The sequence below is a fragment of the Saccopteryx leptura genome, chromosome 13, assembly GCF_036850995.1.
Source record: "Saccopteryx leptura isolate mSacLep1 chromosome 13, mSacLep1_pri_phased_curated, whole genome shotgun sequence".
Lineage (NCBI taxonomy): Eukaryota > Metazoa > Chordata > Mammalia > Chiroptera > Emballonuridae > Saccopteryx > Saccopteryx leptura.
Genome location: NC_089515.1, coordinates 53,236,189 through 53,254,903, shown reverse-complemented (window position 1 = coordinate 53,254,903; position 18,715 = coordinate 53,236,189). Strand labels below are relative to the sequence as shown.

At 47.5% G+C, this 18,715-nt stretch overlaps 1 protein-coding gene across 6 annotated transcripts in view; it reads right to left on the bottom strand.

Annotated features, from left to right (window-relative positions):
* MEF2A (myocyte enhancer factor 2A) overlaps nucleotides 1-3,461 on the bottom strand; it is a 108,728-nt gene extending 105,267 nt beyond the window's left edge. For 4 of the 6 annotated variants that reach the window (XM_066355705.1, XM_066355707.1, XM_066355701.1 and 1 more), the window contains exon 1: nucleotides 3,316-3,461. The gene's annotated coding sequence lies outside the window, so the exon portion shown is untranslated. The remainder of the gene's footprint in view (nucleotides 1-3,315) is intronic. The other 2 variants (XM_066355702.1, XM_066355704.1) reach the window with 1 other exon arrangement.
* Between the last annotated feature and the right edge of the window lie 15,254 nt (nucleotides 3,462-18,715).

Genomic DNA, 18,715 nt, shown 5'->3' with positions numbered 1-18,715 from the left:
GTTATCTAACCGGAAGATTGATTTGAGCTTCTATGTTTATATATACTTCTCTAATTATTTAAACACTGAGAGGACTCTCCATTCTTCATTTACTAAGAACGTTCACAGATTTTCTCTCTAGTCTAGAAAAAAGCAATACTGATCATTTTCAGTCTATAAAGTTGTTTTTTATTGCCCTGTCACTGATCAAAGAAAACTTCAGTGAAACTTTGTAATAGTCACAGGTACTATGAGTATTTGCATCTTCAAAAAAAAAAAAAAAACAAGGCCCTGGCCGGTTGGCTCAGTGGTGGAGCGTCGGCCTGGCGTGCAGAAGTCCCGGTTCAATTCCCGGCCAGGGCACACAGGAGGGGCGCCCATCTGCTTCTCCACTCCCCCCCCCTCCTTCCTCTCTGTCTCTCTCTTCCCCTCCCGCAGCGAGGCTCCATTGGAGCAGGGATGGCCCGGGCGCTGGGGATGGTTCCTTGGCCTCTGCCCCGGGCACTGGAGTGGCTCTGGTCGCAACAGAGCTACGCCCAGGAGGGGCAGAGCATCGCCCCCTGGTGGGCATGCCGAGTGGATCCTGGTCGGGTGCATGAGGGAGTCTGTCTGACTGTCTCTCCCCATTTCCAGCTTCAGAAAAATACAAAAAAAAAAAAAAAACCAAACTGGCAGTCTAGTCTGATTACCAGACAGAACAAATGCCCATAGACAATCCAGAACCACCAGCATTGCTATGTCCTCTAGCCAGATTAAAAGCAGCAAGTGGAGAAAAAAAAGGAGGCTCTCAAAAACCTGGCTGACAGCATGCTACTTCCCAACAACTAATTTGTTTATAGCTTCCTTCTCCTAAATCAGAACACAAATCTCCTAAAGACTGCATCGAAATAGTTCAAACTTTAAAATCACGTTTTACTAAACATTCCATAATGATGTAACCATGCTTAGAACACACTTCACTATTTCTCTCTTGGTGACCAAACTGAGTGACGTTGCTATTGCTTGAAATTAATAAAATTAATATTAACGCTCATGGCATTCTAAGTGGAAAATGCAAAGCTGTAACACAATTGTTTTGAAAAGTAAAGCACCAATCCAACAACTCAACATCTTTAAAAGATTATTTCCAGTTGCATTTACAAAAAACAATCTTTGTCACACATGCCTAATTAAGGAAACATAACAAGGTTATTCTCCAACCACAATTCAAAATGGTGACATTACACTTATTATTTCTGAGCCCCAATGACCTCTTACTTACATTGAACAACCACCATTAGCACATCCCTTACCATTTTAATTTAAAAAAAAAATACATTTGCTTGAAATTAATTTGAGTTAAATATAATTTTATCACCTTTGTTCCACTGTAGGGGAAAAGAAACCACACTTTATATACACATGTAACAATAATGTGAATTAAATGAAACAGATAAGCAAATTTGCTTTGGCAGGTCACTATTACTTCAAGATACTGACTGCTTTAGTAATTAAGTTTCTATTGGAAACAGTCTTGCAAACAAATTGTTAATCTACAGACTGAGTCTACAAAGTATTTAAATGCCAGTTTTAGCTCTTCAGAATACTTTCATTATCTTAACACCATTATGGCAACATTTTACAATAATTCTCACTGAAAACTGAAAGCAATTCCAGAATCAATTAGGACAGCGTCATATACATAGAACCAACTAATCTTCATATTTTATGACACATACCATGTGTCCATTACGTTTGCTAGACAGTCTAAAACTGCCATCCACATCAGTGAAAATATCATTTTTCACTAAAACAAAAGTTACCATACAGTTAAAGAAACAAGTAGACTAAGCCCTCCAATAATATACCTCCCCCCAAAAAAACCCAAAAGTGGACATACAGAAGAAGCCTTAACAGCACAATAGTTATTTTATCCTCACTTCCTTAATTCATGTTTTTAAAATAAATGTCGTATTATGCTTTCAAAAAAATTTATTTTGTAAAAGCTATGTTGTTTATCTTTTCCACAGGCTGACTGTTCAAGCATTGCCAAGGTAACAGATTTTAAAACTGACAACTGGAGTACTCGGCAGTTGCCAAAACAACGCACCTGGATTCTTAAAGGGAAAGCACTCTTGTGCAACGTCCCCCTAATTACCTTCTCTTCGTACACTCACACGATACAAGACACGGAGACATGCTGCGCTTCAAGAGGAAAGGGGAAAGAAACTTGGAAGCATTTGAAACAGTGTTTATTTTAAATGGTTATATGCATCACAGCAGGCCTCTCCGATAGCACAAGCCTGGGTCCCAATCCTACTGAAAACTAAACTGCAGGTTGACGCCGCGCGGCTTTAACCCAAGCTGCACGCGGGTCCCTCCCGGACCGTTTCCGGAGGCTCGCATCTCCGGAACGACACACTTCCACGGGTGGCGACAAAAAGGTGCTTCTAGCTCCGACACGCTCACCTTTCCCCAAGTTGTCTGCACCGTCACCTACTCCCTGAACGCTCACCGTTCCCAGGGAGAGGAGACCGAACGGAAAGGCAAAGTTTCTATCCCGCAGACCCTCCCTGCGAGCCGGACTGGACTCGGGGGCAGCCCGCGGGTCCCTCCCTGAGCCCTCCTGACCCAAGACGTTTGCACGCAGGGTCCCCGTGTGCGCACCCGCAGGTGCCCGCGGCCGCGCCACCTCCCCGACCCCGCCACTGACAGACACCTCCACACGCCGCCGAGTTCGGACCGAAACGCTCCGGCCCGTTAGACCCAGCTTCTCCCGCAGCAGAAGTAGGGGAACTTCCAGTCCAACGACAGCGCAGAAGACCCTCCACACAGCGGGGGTCCGCCCTCTGGGGAGACCCCGGCCCCCGGGCTCAGGAGAAGGGATGGCCCCTGGGAGAGGCTCCGGGCCCCCGGGGGACTCCCCCAACTTTCAAAGAGGCGACGCACCCCGCCGCCCCCCAGCCCCGAACGCCCTGCGCGCCGGGGGACGGTCCAGCCGCCCCGGCCGCGCTGCCCGCGCCCTCCCCGGCCCGCGACACCCTCGGCCCCCGGGACCCGCCCTCGGGGCCCCCCGCCCCCACCCCGCAGGGCGCCTCGCCCCTCGGTGCCGACCCGACCACCCCGGGCTGCCGACCCGCACCCCGCCCGCCGCAGCGCCGCGAGCCGGCCGCCCGGCCTCCCGCCAGCCGGGCGCCGCCCCGTCCTGCCGTCCCCGGGGCCGGCGGGCTCCCCGCCTCGGGCGCCCTGCGTCCCGCCCCGGCGCCCCGCGGCCCCCACCCGGCCCCCTCGTCGAAAGGCCGCCCTCTCAGACACCTCCGGCCCCGGGGACCGAGCCCGAGCGCCCGCGGCCCTTACCGTGTCCCCGGAGCGGCCGGCGGGCGCGCACACGCTGCAGCCGGGACCCGCCACCAGCACCCGCGTCTCCCGGAGACGCCTCCCTCAGCCCCGGACTCGCTGGGACATCCGCGCACGGATCCCCACACCGGGGCTATTTTTAGGAGACAGGCCCGGGCCAGACCGGAACTCGTTCCGTCCGCGCGCATGCGCACTGAGCGGGCGGTCGCGGTGTTCCTCCGCCAACCTCGCTTTCCCGTCAGTTTCCCCGGCTCTCTCGCTCTCCCTCTCGTTCGTTGGTCCCCTAAGATTTCTCCCGCGGAGCTCCTTTATCTGCTTGGTGGGCGCTAGAGGACTTGAAAGTGAGAAACAGCCAGGGTGCGGATGAAGAGAGGCGCCCGGCTGGGCAGCGCGCGCTCCCCTACAAGGACAGGCGGGGGGACTATGTTTTTCCGGGTGGGTGAGGAGACAGATCACCCGGCACAGGAAGGGAGATGACGACGGCTTGGCGCCGGCCTGCGGGACGCAGCGCGCTCCCCTCCGAAGCAGCGTTCTCCAGGGAGGGAGACTGGTCACTTGATGAGGGCCAGGGCGGCTCCCAGGGCGGGGCGGCCAGGCGGCAGCGAACGCCGCCGCCGCCGCCGCCGCGCCGCCTCCCGGGCCAGCCCGCGGGGGCCGGACCCGGAGCGGCGCTGGTGACGCGATGCCTGGCAAATAGCAGCGCGGGCTGGCGGGCGGCAGCCAGCCACCCCGGGGCTCCGGTGCGAGAGCCCCGCGGCACCCCGGTCCCCGAGCCGGGCGGCGGGCGTCCTTCAGGACGGCCCGAACGGCCCCGGCCGGGCGCGCGGGGCACGTGGCGTCCCCGGCCCTCGGCTCGCCGCGCCCGAGCCCACGCCCACCTTGGGGCCAGGGCTGTCCCTGGGCTCGCGCCTCGGAGGCGGCCGGGTCAGCCTCACTGAGCGGTCCCCGTGGTGCCCGGGCCCCTGCTAGACGACTCGGACCCGGGTCGGGACAGAACAGGGCTCGAAGAACCCCGCAAGGCCCGCGACGCCGTTCGGACTGGCCGGCCGAGCTCACCGAGTCCCGGGAGAGCGCAGCCTCCTCATCTTGCTCTGTTACTAACAGCCAGTCCCTCGTGGACAGAGCTGGGGCGCCTGGAGCGCTCGGCCGGGCCCCGCGCGGAGCTCGTGTACTTCAGACAGCGCCCTGAGCCGGACTCGGCTTCTATTCCCATTTTACAGAAGAGGAAAGGGAAGCCGGGCGCTCAGGTGACCTTCTGAGGTCGCAGAGCTGACGAGGAGGGCACCGGGTGTCTGACCTTGTGCTCGGGGCGGCTGTTCTGTTTGGCAGGGTTATTGGTTGGGTCGAGGAGCGAGGTCGCTGGGGGGGGGAGCCATCGTGGGCCCCCGCGTCTGCGGACGTTCCCAAGGCCGCCCTGCCTACATCTATGTGCACCTCGTAGGCACGGGCCCCGGAGCCACACGCTCGTTTTCCTATGAGGATGAGAAGTGCGGTCCCAGAGCACACTGGAAAGCGAAGTGACTGCGGTGGGCGCGCGGACTCCTGGCGGCTGTGGGCAGAGGAACCGGGAAGTCACAAAGGAAGCCGGAGGCTCGCGGGCTTCCTCCCCCAAGGAGGAGGCAGCGTCCTGGGGAAAACCCAACTCCAAAGTGGCGCGTCCACCCCAGACCTTGGAAAATAAACCCGGGGGGCTGCTCAGAGCCCCCACCATGGCAGGGTTCGCAGGGACGGCGCGGAAGTTTTTTTAAAAACGCGTTAAAATTTGGTGTAACTCAGCAAGTCATGTGGAAAATGCAATGGTTTCTTGACCAGCCTGCCAAGAGCGTGCAGACCCAGCTGGATCTGGCTTCTCTGCTCCGGGAAAAAGAAAGGAGTTTTGATGCTTTTCCTTCGAAGCCCAAGGTCTGAGGTCCGGGGACAGTGAGCAATGGCTCTCTCCTTCCCACCTGTCCTTCACCCTGGAGGGTGAAAAACAGATTGTTCCGAAAGATGTATAAGGTTCCCCGCCATCCCCCACCCTTGCAAAGGTGACTCTGGGCTCATACTGACCACCTCCTGCCCACTCAAATGTGGTCATTCCACAAAGTCAGGCAGAGAACTTGGCTGTGAGTCCAGCAAAGCAGACATGAGGAGCTGCTTGCATCACCTAAGAAAGCACCTCTCTCTCCACCCCCACCCCCCACCCCCGGACATCAAAGCAGTTTTCCGAAGAATTGCAGGGAGGGGCACAAAGGAAGGAGGGAAGGTAGAGTAAATTTTAAGAATCCTAGAGCACAGCCAAATCCATTAGGCAAAAATAATAATAAATTTTTTAAAATCACCAATAATCACTCTTATTTGTAATTAAAGTAACCAGTTTTAGGAAATCAGCACAGCCTCTATTCAGGTCCCAAAAAAGGACCCGAATGCCAGCCTCTTCGGGAACTGCTGGCGCACAACGAGCTACAGGACGTGTGTGGGCACTGAGATTTGCATGGTTTCGGAGGTTAACTTCTGAGGAGCGGCACCTGTCAGCCCTCCCACTCTTTCCGGCCTCTTCAAAGCACTCAGGTGTGTCTGGGCTGCAGGGACTCACATTGGACCAGGCTCTGCAATACTGCGGTGAGGAAGAGCAACCCTTCCTTCCAAGGGGCTGGCAGGCCATGCATGGGGAGGTGGGGGGGGGGGTGCTATACACCTTAAAACACAGCCACTCTAATGACCTCCAGGAGAGGGGGTTCTCAGTAGTAGAGCACAGATAAAGGAAGAGAATTCAGAAGGGCTCCTTAGAGGAGGCAATCCACAGTGAATCTGGAAAACCTAAGAAGGATGAAAGGGGCCCTTGTATTATATCTTGATCTGCAGAATAAAGCCCAGGCTCCTTGGGAGGCAGGGATCCCCTGACCACCTGGCCAGCCCCACCTTCCACCTCTTCCCGCCAGACACCTCCCCGTCCCCATTCAGAAACTGCAGAAGTTTCTGTGCACGCAAGTTTCTTCCTCCAGTCTGCAGGGCAAACCCCTTTATAGCCACCAAGTCTCCACTTAGGCATCATTTTCTCTGAGAGCCCTTCTGTAATACAGGGCCAGGCATGTCGTAGATAATCAAATGTTTGTGAAACATTTATGAGCCACTGGTATGTGCAAGGACCCCTGGAGTGTGGCACAAGGAAGACCCCACAGCCCATGTAATGTGCCTGGAGCCTGGAGGTCGGGCCAAGGGCTGGAAAGGGCTGGGGGTTAAGGCTGGAAGGGTGGTGGAAAGTGAGAGTGTGCAGAGCCCTGAGCACGTCCAACCAAGACATTGGGGGTTTTCTGAAAGCCATGGGAAGACACTGGCAACTTTAAGCAGGTGAACAGCTTGATCTGTCAGGCAATTTAGAAGGATGGTTTAGGTCGGAAGTTGGGTGGGAGTGCATGGGTACAAGACAAACTGAGGTATCCAGGCTGGAGAGAAAGGGGAATGGCTTATGGAACAGAATAATGATGATGAGAGATATGAACAGGTAAAGAATAAAAGCGTCATAGAAAAAAATAGTATGTTCACCTAAACCTGGGAAAACAAAAACAAAAAGTGATTGAGGTAAAAAAACAAACAACAACAGCAAAGCAGTCTCAAGCCCTAGCAGGGTAGTTCAGTTGGTTAGAGTGTCATCCGAATATGCCAAGGTTGTGGGTTCAATCCCCGGACAGGGCACATAACAAGAGCCAACCAATGAATGCATAAATGAGTGGAGCAGCAAATCAGTGTTTCTCTCTCAAATTAATAAATAAAAAAAATTTTAAGACAGAGCCTCAGAAGTGTTTTCATTTGTGCTTTGCTCGAACATAGGACTCATATCATGTCCTGTTCAATCTGTGTCCGTAATACTTATGCAGAGTTGATATTTATTAAGTATGGTGTGAACGTCTCAATAAATATTTTTCATGATGTTTCAACCTTGTATGAGTATAAACAATAAAAAATCGGCCTGAACTGTGGTGGCGCAGTGGATAAAGTATCGACCTGGAAATGCTGAGGTTGCCGGTTCAAAACCCTGGGCTTGCCTGGTCAAGGTACATATGGGAGTTGATGCTTCCAGCTCCTACCCCCTTCTCTCTCTCTGTCTCTCTTTCCTCTCTCTCTTTCTCTGTCTCTCTCTCTCTCCCTCTCTCTCTCCTCTCTAAAAATGAATAAATAAATAAAAAATCGAAGGTTGGGTTACCCCAAATTAGCTCATTTAAGTAATTCTTTAAACTCAACTCTGTATAAGGGCTTGTGTCTTATTAAGCAATATTCGATCTAAGAGAAACTACATGCACATGTAAGGTTACTTACAAATTTTACTTTTAAGTCTGACATAGGACCTAATGACTTGTAAATATTTTTTTAAAAAACATCAAAATTCCACATTTTTAATCTAAAGATAAAGCCTGACCAGGTGGTAGTGCAGTTAATAGAGTGTCAGACTGGGACACAGAGGAACCAGGTTCAAAACCCCAAGGTCACAGGCTTGATCACAGGCTCATCCAACTTGAGCTCCAAGTCGTTGGCTTGAGCGTGGGATCACTATGGTCACTAGCTTGAGCCCAGGGTCACTGGCTTAAGCCCAAGACTGCTGACTTGAGCAAGGAGTCATTTGCTCTGCTGGAGCTCCTGGTCAAGGCACACATGAGAAAGCAATCACTGAACAACAAAGGTGCTGCAACAAAGAATTGATGCTTCTCATCTCTCTCCCTTCCTGTCCCTATCTCTCTCTCTCTCTCTCTGACTGTCTCTCTGTCTCTGTCATAAAAATAAAATAAAGTAAAAACATAACCCACTTTGCACTGTACACTGCAAGTTCTTTAAAGTTAAATGTACTAATGCGCATGTGCAAGAGGGTCCTGTGATATATTTCTTTTCCTTTGCAAGTTCCATGATAAACACCTCAACATAAAAGTGCCGGCCCTGGCCGGTTGGCTCAGTGGTAGAGCGTTGGCCTGGCGTGCGGAAGTCCCGGGTTCAATTCTCAGCCAGGGCACACAGGAGAAGCGCCCATCTGCTTCTCCACCCCTCCCCCTCTCCTTCCTCTCTGTCTCTCTCTTCCCCTCCTGCAGCCAGGGCTCCATTGGAACAAGGATGGCCCGGCCGCTGGGGATGGCTCCTTGGCCTCTGCCCCAGGCGCTAGAGTGGCTCTGGTCGCGGCTGAGCAACGCCCTGGAGGGGCAGTGCATCGCCCCCTGGTGGGCAGAGCATCGCCCCCTGGTGGGCGTGCCGGGTGGATCTCGGTGGGGCGTATGCGGGAGTCTGTCTGACTGTCTCTCCCCGTTTCTAGCTTCGGAAAAATACAAAAAAAAAAAAAAAAAAGGTGCCATTTTCAATAAAAGGAATCGGGCTCCTTGGAAAAATGATTGATTCCAGGACGAGAGAAGGGGAAAAAAATAAAACTAGATAAATCTATGTGCCAGAAAGCAAGGAAGTAAAGTGCTCAGAAACTGATGAGGCCATGTCAAAGGACAAAGGAGTCAACTCGACACAGTTGCCAGTAGCCAAAGCAGAAACAATTTGAGCAACAGAGCAAATCATGCTAGTATCAGGTTATAACCCACAGAATAAAATGAATATGCATGAGTCCATACTGATAATAAATAATTGAATGAATAAATACATAGGAGAGAAAGGACAAGCCTTGCTTGCAGGAGAATTCCAATTAAGAAATGAGGGCAACATAAAATTAGGAAAACACCCCAGTTACTAACTGTGGCAGGCAAGAACTATTGGTGGTCGCAAAAAATAGTGGGCAAAAGAATGATGAGAAACAGGACATTTGCATTGTCTCAGAGTAGCTCCCTACAAGATTTTTATTAATTACAAAGAGTCAAATACTAACTTTACAATAGAGAAATCCACCAGACACCCCTTTCACCAAGTGAGCAAGTCCAAAGTCCAGCATTGCTGGTAACAAAGTATATGGACACCATGTACCCCTTGAAATGATGCAGCAAAAAGGGGCCCATCCCTTCTTTGGTATTCCTGCTAAAAATGTATCAGCTAGGCCCTGGCTGGCTGGCTCAGCGGTAGAGTGTTGGCTTGGCATGTGGAAGTCCTGGGTTCAATACCCGGCCAGGGCATACAAGAGAAGCACCCATCTGCTTCTCCACCCTTCCCCCTCTCTTTTCTCTCTATTTCTCTCTTCCCCTCTTGCAGTCAAGGCCCATTAGAGCAAAGTTGGCGCAGATACTGAGGACGGCTCCATGGCCTCTGCATCAGGCACTAGAATGGCTCCGGTTGCAATGGAGCAACACCCAGATGGGCAAAGCATCGCCCCCTGGTGGGCATGTTGGGTGGATCCCTATCAGGCACATGCAATAGTCTGTCTTTGCCTCCCCACTTCTCAGTTCAGAAAAATACAAAAAATAATAAATAAATAATAAAAATGTATCAGCTAATCATGAGAAAATATCAACAAACCAAATTTGAAAGACATTCAACAACATGACTGACACACTACTCATCAAAAGTATCCAGATTGCCCTAGCCAGGCCATTTCATTGGTTGGACTATCATTCCAATATGACAAGGTTGCAGGTTTGGTCCCTGGTCAGGACAGATACAAGAATCAACTGATGAATGCATGAATAAGTGGAACAAATTGATGTTTCTCTCTATATATCGATCTCTCTCTCTCTCTCCCTTCCTCTCTCTCTCTAAAAAAAATTTTGAGGCCCTGGCCAGTTGGCTCAGTGGTAGAGCGTCAGCCTGGCGTGCGGAAGTCCCGGGTTTGATTCCTGGCCAGGGCACAAAGGAGAAGCGCCCATCTGCTTCTTCCCTTTTCCCCCTCGCCTTCCTCTCTGTCTCTCTCTTCCCCTCCGCAGCCGAGGCTCCATTGGAGCAAAAGATGGCCTGGGCGCTGGGGATGGCTCATTGGCCTCTGCCTCAGGCACTAGAATGGCTCTGGTTGCAACAGAGCAACGCCCCAGAGGGGCAGAGCGTCGCCCCCTGGTGGGCATGCCGGGTGGATCCTGGTCGGACACATGCGGGAGTCTGTCTGACTGCCTCCCCGTTTCCAGCTTCAGAAAAATCCAAAAAAAAAATATATATCAATAATAAAGTTTAAATGTTTAATGTGTTCAGATCAGGAAAGACAAGGAAAGACTGAGGAAGTGAAACAGATTGAAGGAAGGCCCAAGGAGACATGGCAACTGCGCACACGTGGGGTCCCAGATTGGATCCTGATACACAAAGCAGCCATTCCTGAGAAAACTGATGAAATTTGACTAAGGTCCATAGTTTAATTAATCATGTTATGTCCATGTTTATTTCCTGGTTTTGATCATTGTACTATCCTAATGTAAGCTAATATTTGAGGAAGCCAGGTGAATTGTCTTGTACTGTGTTTGCAACTTTCGGTAAGTCTAAAAGCATGTGAAGATGAAAAAAAAAACACAACATTTAAATGATGACGTATTTTAGTATTCTGTAATTTATTCAACTCCCCAATGATAACTGTCATATGGAGTTAATATAACTGGTATAAAACATTTTTATGATACATCACAATAGTATGTTCAACTTCAAATTGAGCAATATTAAAACTATTGGTAGAATGTTTTATAAGTAAGAATGTTGTGAGGTGGCCAAGTTCTGAATTGAGGGGTGAGGGGGAAAAAAAACATTCAATGTTTCTAGTTACAACACACTGCAACAGGGTCCACATCTGCTGTGTGGCTACTCCTAAACATCAGGATGTGACACAAATGTCACATGTATATAACACAAATGTCACAAATGTATAACATCTAATGCTATCCATTATATCTTTTTTTTTTTCAAGCATTCAAAATGTTGTTTTCCCTTTTCTCATTTGACTATCACACGGGCTTTTAAAGGTTAAATATTTTGCTAAATTGCCAACATTTTTACTGTTTCTCTTCATCATGAATTCTGCAATGTTCATCACACGGGCTTTTAGTCTTGAGTGCCTGATAATGAAAATGATGAATTCGAATCCTCACCGAAGGAGATGAAAGACATCTCTCTGCTCAGTTCGTATTCTTACATGTCAAAGTCTACATAAAGATGAAATAAAACTTTGAAAGGGCAAGAAACCAAATCTCTGACAGCTGGATGTCTTATACAATCGAACTTCAAACAAGTCTTTCCGTTCTCTTACGTGTGTTGTCATTTTGTCAGGGTGTCTTTTATTTTTCCGTCCACCACAGGTTTCAGACTTTGCGATTCTCTCCACAGACAACAATGCACTCACATGTCAATCAGCATGATGCCGGACTCTGAGTATACTTTCTTTCCACTGTGTGCTCTGTCCAAAAAAGGGCTGCATTTCACATATGAACCCACGACCATTCCTTATATAAACGTGAGGTCATGATCTCTCTCTACTGTCCTCTTTGTCTGTGTATTTTTGTCACAGACATTTCTTCTAAAGGCCAGGACTGTCTAGAAGTTCCCCCCTCGACAATTCCTTTCAAAATGCATCCCAGGCCCTACCAGGCCCTGTCCGCCGTCTCTATGGGATGTCCATTTAGACCTCGTCTGAGCCTCTCCGTCCCCCCTCTGAGATCGTCACATTGTACAGATCATTCCTCTACTGCAGTTCGTGACCAAGCAGGGACTTTGGCTTGCTAGAATTTCAGAAAGTTAAAATTTGAGACAAGTCTTGAGGGAGTCACTGAAAAGCTAACACCAGTCTAACAGGCCTTTGTTTAAATCTCACGGGTTCCGCATGCTCAGCAGACGTGCAGGCCCTGTCCCCAGATCACTGTCAGCCAGACCAGCTCAATGCCCCAAGTCCCTAACCTAATGGGTTCCATATGTCCACCACCCACATGTTTATTCAGACAAGTACAACACGTTCTCCTGCCTCAAACAGGGGGTCCTCTCCTGCTCTTGTATCTACAAAGCCTTTCTCATACACATCTTGCTGATGCACCCCACTCCTGAGTGCAACCCCCACATGGCCTGCATCCTGTGTGCTTTCTCTCCAGGCCCTGAGCCTGTGTGACTAATAAACTGCTCCCAGCCCCATCAGTGCACTGTCAGGTGTCAACCATCTCATATGACTGACGGTGGGGTCCCTGGCACACCTGCAGGGCGGATAAGAAGTGCTCAGAACACAGACTTCAGCAGCTCTCCAAAGAGTCGTCAGAGCCCTCGGGCAGGTTCATTTGAGCCCTAACCTTCAAAGCTTTTTGCTGACGGGTCCCAGGGACGTCCACACACATTGGCATGGCTTCTCCACAGCCCTGGCTCCCAGCCTGCCTTCTCAGATGATCTTTCAGCGCGAGGTCTGGCTGGCAGGCACGGCGCCTTACTCACGCGTGCCTTCGCCAGAGTCGAGTGGAGCTGGGACCTGACACATAGTAGGCTCCCGAGAAGAAAAAAACAAACCGTTCCCCGCGTGAAAGAAGGGATCTTTGTCTTTCCATCGGGCACAGTGTGGAACCTTCTGGTCTGATGCAACCACTTGAAAACTGGGTGGAAGTTGGAGCCAAAGTGACCAACCCAGAATATCTGAGGATGGAAAATCTATTCCATCCTGGGCTTTGCCGAGGAAGGAAGTATAGCAGGTCAGAAACCATGGTTCACAGTGTTCACCTTCGCAAACTATCAAAATGACCTTTCTTTTTTTTTTTTAATGAGGCTTCATTTTTCTGCTTACATTTTCAATGAGGTCCCTGTTTTTGTCAGAAATTTCAACCTCTGCTGGGGAGTTGCACAACCCCTGGCTTTCCTTGGCCAGTTCAGCCTTGGCAGGACTGACTTTTTTTTTTTTTTTTTTTTTTTTGGTACATGCTGTAGGCAAGATTTTTATGAGGCTTGATCCTTGTCTTGACTCTTTTTTTGATCACTTCTATCTGCAGCTCAGCCCGCAGAGAGCAACCCCTCCACACCCCAGCGCTGAACGCCACGGAGAATGACAAAGCCTTTATCGGTTGCGTATCTACAGGAATGCAACAAGCTGTTCCAGAAGTCGTGCTCTGGCATGTTGTGTGAATGGAGCACAAGGTTTCAAGGGGCTGGGTTCTCTCCTTGGAAATCGTTTGCAGTTTCCAGCAGCATGGCTAAGTCGGAGCTGGCGTGCCAGAAAAATACGCCAAAGACCTTCATCCAAACTCTTGACCCAGAATCCCCTGTCCTGGTCTTTGATCTATAATAAAAGGGTACATTTTCAAGTGGCTTTTCTTCAAAATACTTGTCCCAGAACTACACACAGTGGCGGAGCCGAGGTGACAGAAAGATGCCAGGTTTTCAGCTTTCGGATTGAAGCATATGGAAAGGTTTGTTAACATGCTGAGTCGGCAGAGGCGCACAGAGACAGGCGCCGTTGTGCACAGTGACCATGGAAAGTGGTACAGTCTCTCTAGCAGGCAGTCTGGGCGGTACCTGTCACAGTTTCCTGTGTGCAGACCCTTGACCCAGCAATGCCACATCTAAGAATTGACTCCATCGAGATACTTACCTATATTCACTGTAGAATTGTTTATAGCAGAACAATTCAAAAAAGAAGTATCTATCAAAGTGAGACACATAGATGATAGATAGATAGATAGATAGATAGATAGAGTATTGTGTTCCTACACCAGTGGTTTTCAACAGGAAGCACATCTGTTAACATCTGGAGACAACTGCAGGGAGCATCTACGAGGTAGAGCCCAAGGTCGTTGCTAAACATCCTACAGTGCACAGAACAGTCCCCGTCTCTGACACAGAGAACGACCCGGCACAAAATACCCACAGGGCTGAGGCTGAGCAAACTTTCTTCTAGACCAGTGGTCCCCAACCTTTTTTGGGCCACGGACCAGTTTAATGTCAGAAAATATTTTCACGGACCGGCCTTTAAGGTGGGACGGATAAATGTATCACATGACCGAGACAAGTGTCAAGAGTGAGTCTTAGACGGATGTAACAGAGGGAATCTGGTTATTTTAAAAAAAATAAAACATCGTTAAGACTTAAATATAAAGAAAACAGAAATAATGTAAGTTATTTATTCTTTCTCTGCGGACCGGTACTAAATGGCCCACGACCCAGGGGTTGGGGACCACTGTTCTAGACTATCCAAAAGGTGTCATAAATAGCAACAATATTCCCTCTGAGACGGGAAACTGGAAGACTAGGTGTCCCTTTTTGTCCTTGATAAAAAAAAAAAAGAAAAGTTTATATGTGCAGAGACTACATTAAATAGTGGGGTTTTTTTAATGCACATTCTCAGGCTCCCTCAGGCAGGGTCTCAGGAAGCCTCGTGTTGTGCAGGGAGGGGGCATTTCTCTAACTTCTTGCCCAGAGCAAAGAAAGACATGGTGAAGGAGTTTGAGGATGAGAAAAGGGGCTTTGAATTCACAAGTTCCTAGGCCATTTCTGGCCATCCAGGGACAGAAATATCACCGATGTGTTGACTTTACAAGGAAAGTGTCCTGCTCCTGTTGACTCTAGAACGTGGTCATGTAGACAGGCAAATTCTCTCGCCTTTCCCCACAGGTAACCATCAGACAAAAAGCCTCAGGGATACACTTCTTTTATGGCCTGAATGGGCAATTTTTATCATTCAAATCATAGATGATCTCCGCAAATAGTTTAAGCACCAATGCAAGTGTAGCATAGGAATGCTGACTGAGAAAAACCTGCCAAGATAGATCTACAAGGATGTTCACTGCATTATTGTTTATAAATGGCAAGGATCTAAAAATAAGAAAGAGCCCAGAAGAAAAATGTTATATAAACTATATCACAGTCAGTCTACAGCAGGGGTCCCCAAACTACGGGCCCGCAGGCTACATGCGGCCTCCTGAGGCCATTTATCCGGCCCCCTCCGCACTTCCAGAAGGGGCACCTCTTTCATTGGTGGTCAGTGAGAGGAGCATAGTTCCCATTGAAATACTGGTCAGTTTGTTGATTTAAATTTACTTGTTCTTTATTTTAAATATTGTATTTGTTCCCGTTTTGTTTTTTTACTTTAAAATAAGATATGTACAGTGTGCATAGGGATTTGTTCATAGTTTTTTTTATAGTCTGGCCCTCCAACGGACTGAGGGACAATGAACTGGCCCCCTATGTAAAAAGTTTGGGGACCCCTGGTCTACAGGATATTCTGTTGATAGGAAATTATCTCTACACCATAGCACTAGAAGAAAAGCAAGTTAAAGAACAGGATATATAATAGACTACTTTCTGTGTAGGTTACAAAACAATATATATTTAATATTCCATTTTGGCACACACATATTTTGCTTCCTGGTAAGAATAATAAGGAACTTTTAAAGGAGGGTTCTTTGGTGAAAGGGACTCAGGTGGGGAAATGTCACAGGCAGTCCTCATGTGGTATTTCAAAACTCACACTTGGTTTACACACCCTGACCATGTACACAAGCAGACATTCTCTTTTCGTTTTTCTTCTTTTTTCTCTTCTTTTCCAAGTGAGAAGAGGGGGATAGAGAAACAGACTCCTGCATGTACCCCAACCAGGATCCACTTGGCAACCCCCATCTGGGGCTGATGCTCTGTCCATCTGGGGCTATGCTCAGCAACCAGTCTATTTTTAGGGCCTGAGGCAGAGGCTTCACAGAGCCATTATCAGCACTCAGGGCTGATGTGCTCTAACAAATCAAGCCATGGCCACAGAAGAAAGAAAGAGAGAGAGAGAAGGGGGAAGGGTGGAGAAGCAAATGGTCACTTCTCCTGTGTGCCCTGACTGGGTATCAAACCTGGGACATTTGCACACTGGGCTGACGCTCTACCACTGCGCCAACCAGCCAGGGCCTTTTTCATTTTTTCAAAAGAGTTAGGATGGGTTGAGTATGGATCATCAAACATGTTTTTCTTGGTGTTCCTTTTTATTTCTAAAATGCACACAACATAAAAATATTATAAAAGAAACTGTTAACAAAAACATCAGAATGTAAGAGCAGCAAGGACAACCAAATTAAATAGAAAATTGAAAACTTTAAAGTTATAGTCAAGTCAGTTTATAGGAAAATGGCACATAGAAGAGCTTTCAGATGTGAGCAATGCAATTAAACAAATACAAATAAACATCATGTTGTTATCATTATTATGGTCATCACCTAATAATCCATTGCATTTTGGAGTGCTTATTATAAGCAAAAAAATTGGTGCTAATTCTGTGAAAGGAGTCAAGATAGTTCAGATGTGGACGGAGACGTCTGTTCTTTGAGTCACCGGCTCGCTGAGCTGATGAATTTACACCAAGCCCCAGTGGAGTTTCTATAGGGGCTGCCTCCAGGGAGGAGCCCTCCAGGCAAGCAAAAGGCCACGTTACAGAGAAAGCTCCAGCCCAGTACGCTCATCCTGTCTAATGTCAGGTGACATGCGACAGCCTGGTCCTCAGCCCAACAGGTGCCGGAGCACCTGTCAGCAGAGCTGCTACAAATTCCTGAGTGTGTCACCAAAAGGGCCTGGGGCGGTTATTTGAAGGATAAGAAAGGGTGTGAGTGACCACAGGAGCCCCACCAGCAGGTCACAGCTGACCATCTGGGGCTATCATTCAGGAAAGCAGGGGCCTCAGGAAAGCAGGCCAGTAGCCACTAACAACTGACCCCTATAATTGCCATAGCCCAGAAGTATCACTCAGCTGCTGGACATTCTGGGAAGCATGTGTTTTGTTGTGGGATGGTCACTGTGGTGAAAGACGGTGTCTAGTGCTTTAACTTCTGGGACCAGCCTGTAGATGGGCTGGGGTCCCAGGAATTGCTTACCCAGAAAGGCAGTTTCTATCCTGCATGTCCACAGTGCCCCTTGATCCCACCACATCTCCCATCAATGGACAATTTTTTTTTCATCTTGAGAGGTTTTTTTTTCTTTTGCTTATTCAAGTCATATTGAAAGGGCCATCATCAGGATTGTGTATTATTTCAAATTTCAATTCATCATTTAAAGAATTAAACTGAGACTCTATTATAGAGTTTCACAGATTTGTTTAAAGTAATAGTGGGGATGACGTATATTGACATCAGGAGAGTGAGATTCTCCGGGATGGGAAGAAAAAGTGGAGAAAGAGGAATTGAGGGGAGGGAGTCTTAGCTGTTTCTGTTCACTTTAAAAAGAAAACCTTTCCCACAAGACCAGAAGAAAAGAGAGCAACATACTGACATCTATTAAATCTGGGAGGCGGAGGCTCTGTGGACATGTGTAATATTATTTTCTGTACCTTTGAAACATTTATAATCAAAATAAACATTTTTAATGATGGGTGTAGAAAGGAAGTTGACTTTATGGAACTTTATGGCTGAGTGGTTTTGTTTTATTTTATAATTATAAATGGGTGCTGGATTTTATCAAAAGCTCTACCTGCATCTATTGATATGATCATGTAGTTTTTTTTTCCCTTTATTTTGTTTGTGGTGTATCACGTTTATTGATTCATGGATATTGTACCAACCCTGCATTCCCAGAATAAATCTTACTTGATCATGGTGTATGATCTTTTTAATGTATTGCTAGATCTTGCCTGACCTGTGGTGGCGCAGTGGATAAAGCATTGACTTGGAAATGCTGAGGTCACCGGTTCAAAACCCTGGGCTTGCCTGGTCAAGGCACATATGGGAGTTGATGCTTCCAGCTCCTCCCCCCTTCTCTCTCTCTGTCTCTCCCTCTCCTCTCTAAAATGAATAAATAAATAAAAATTAAAAAAAAAAAATTAAATTAATGTATTGCTAGATCTGGTTTACTAATATATATAATATTAATAATTATATATATTAATGTATTATATATAATATATTATATACAATGTAATTATATAATATATATTACATATATTAGTATTTTAGCATCTATATTCATCAGGGATACTGGTCTATAATTTTCATTTTTTGTAGTGTCTTTATTTGGTTTTGGAATTAGGATAATGCTGGCCTTGTAAAATGAGTTTGAGAGTCCTTTCTTCTCTTGAATTTTTCAGAATAGTTTGAGAAGGACAGGTATTAGTTCTTCTTTGAATGTTTTATGAAATTCAGCTGTGAAGCCATCCAGTCCCATACTTTTTGTTTGTTGGGAGTTTTTTGATTACTGCCTCAATTTCAATACTTGTAATCTGTCCATTCAGATACTCTGATTCTTCCTGATTCAGTTTTGGATGATGATTGTATGTTTTTAGGAATTTATTCATTCCTTCCAGATTGTCCAATTTGTTGGCATATAGTTGTTTGTAATATTTTCTTACGCTCCTTTGTATTCCCTTTGGTGTCAGTTTTTACTTCTCCTCTTTCATTTTTTTTTTTTTTATTTGGGTCCTCTCTCTTTTTCTTGGTAAGTCTAGTTAAAGGTTTTTCAATTTTGTGTATCTTTCCAAAGAGCCAGCTCTTGATCTTGTTGATCTTTCATGTTGATTTTTTAGACTCTATTTCATTTAATTCTGCTCTGACCTTAATTATTTCTTTCCTTCTACTCTCTCTGAGCTTTGTTGTTCTTTTTTTTAGCTCCT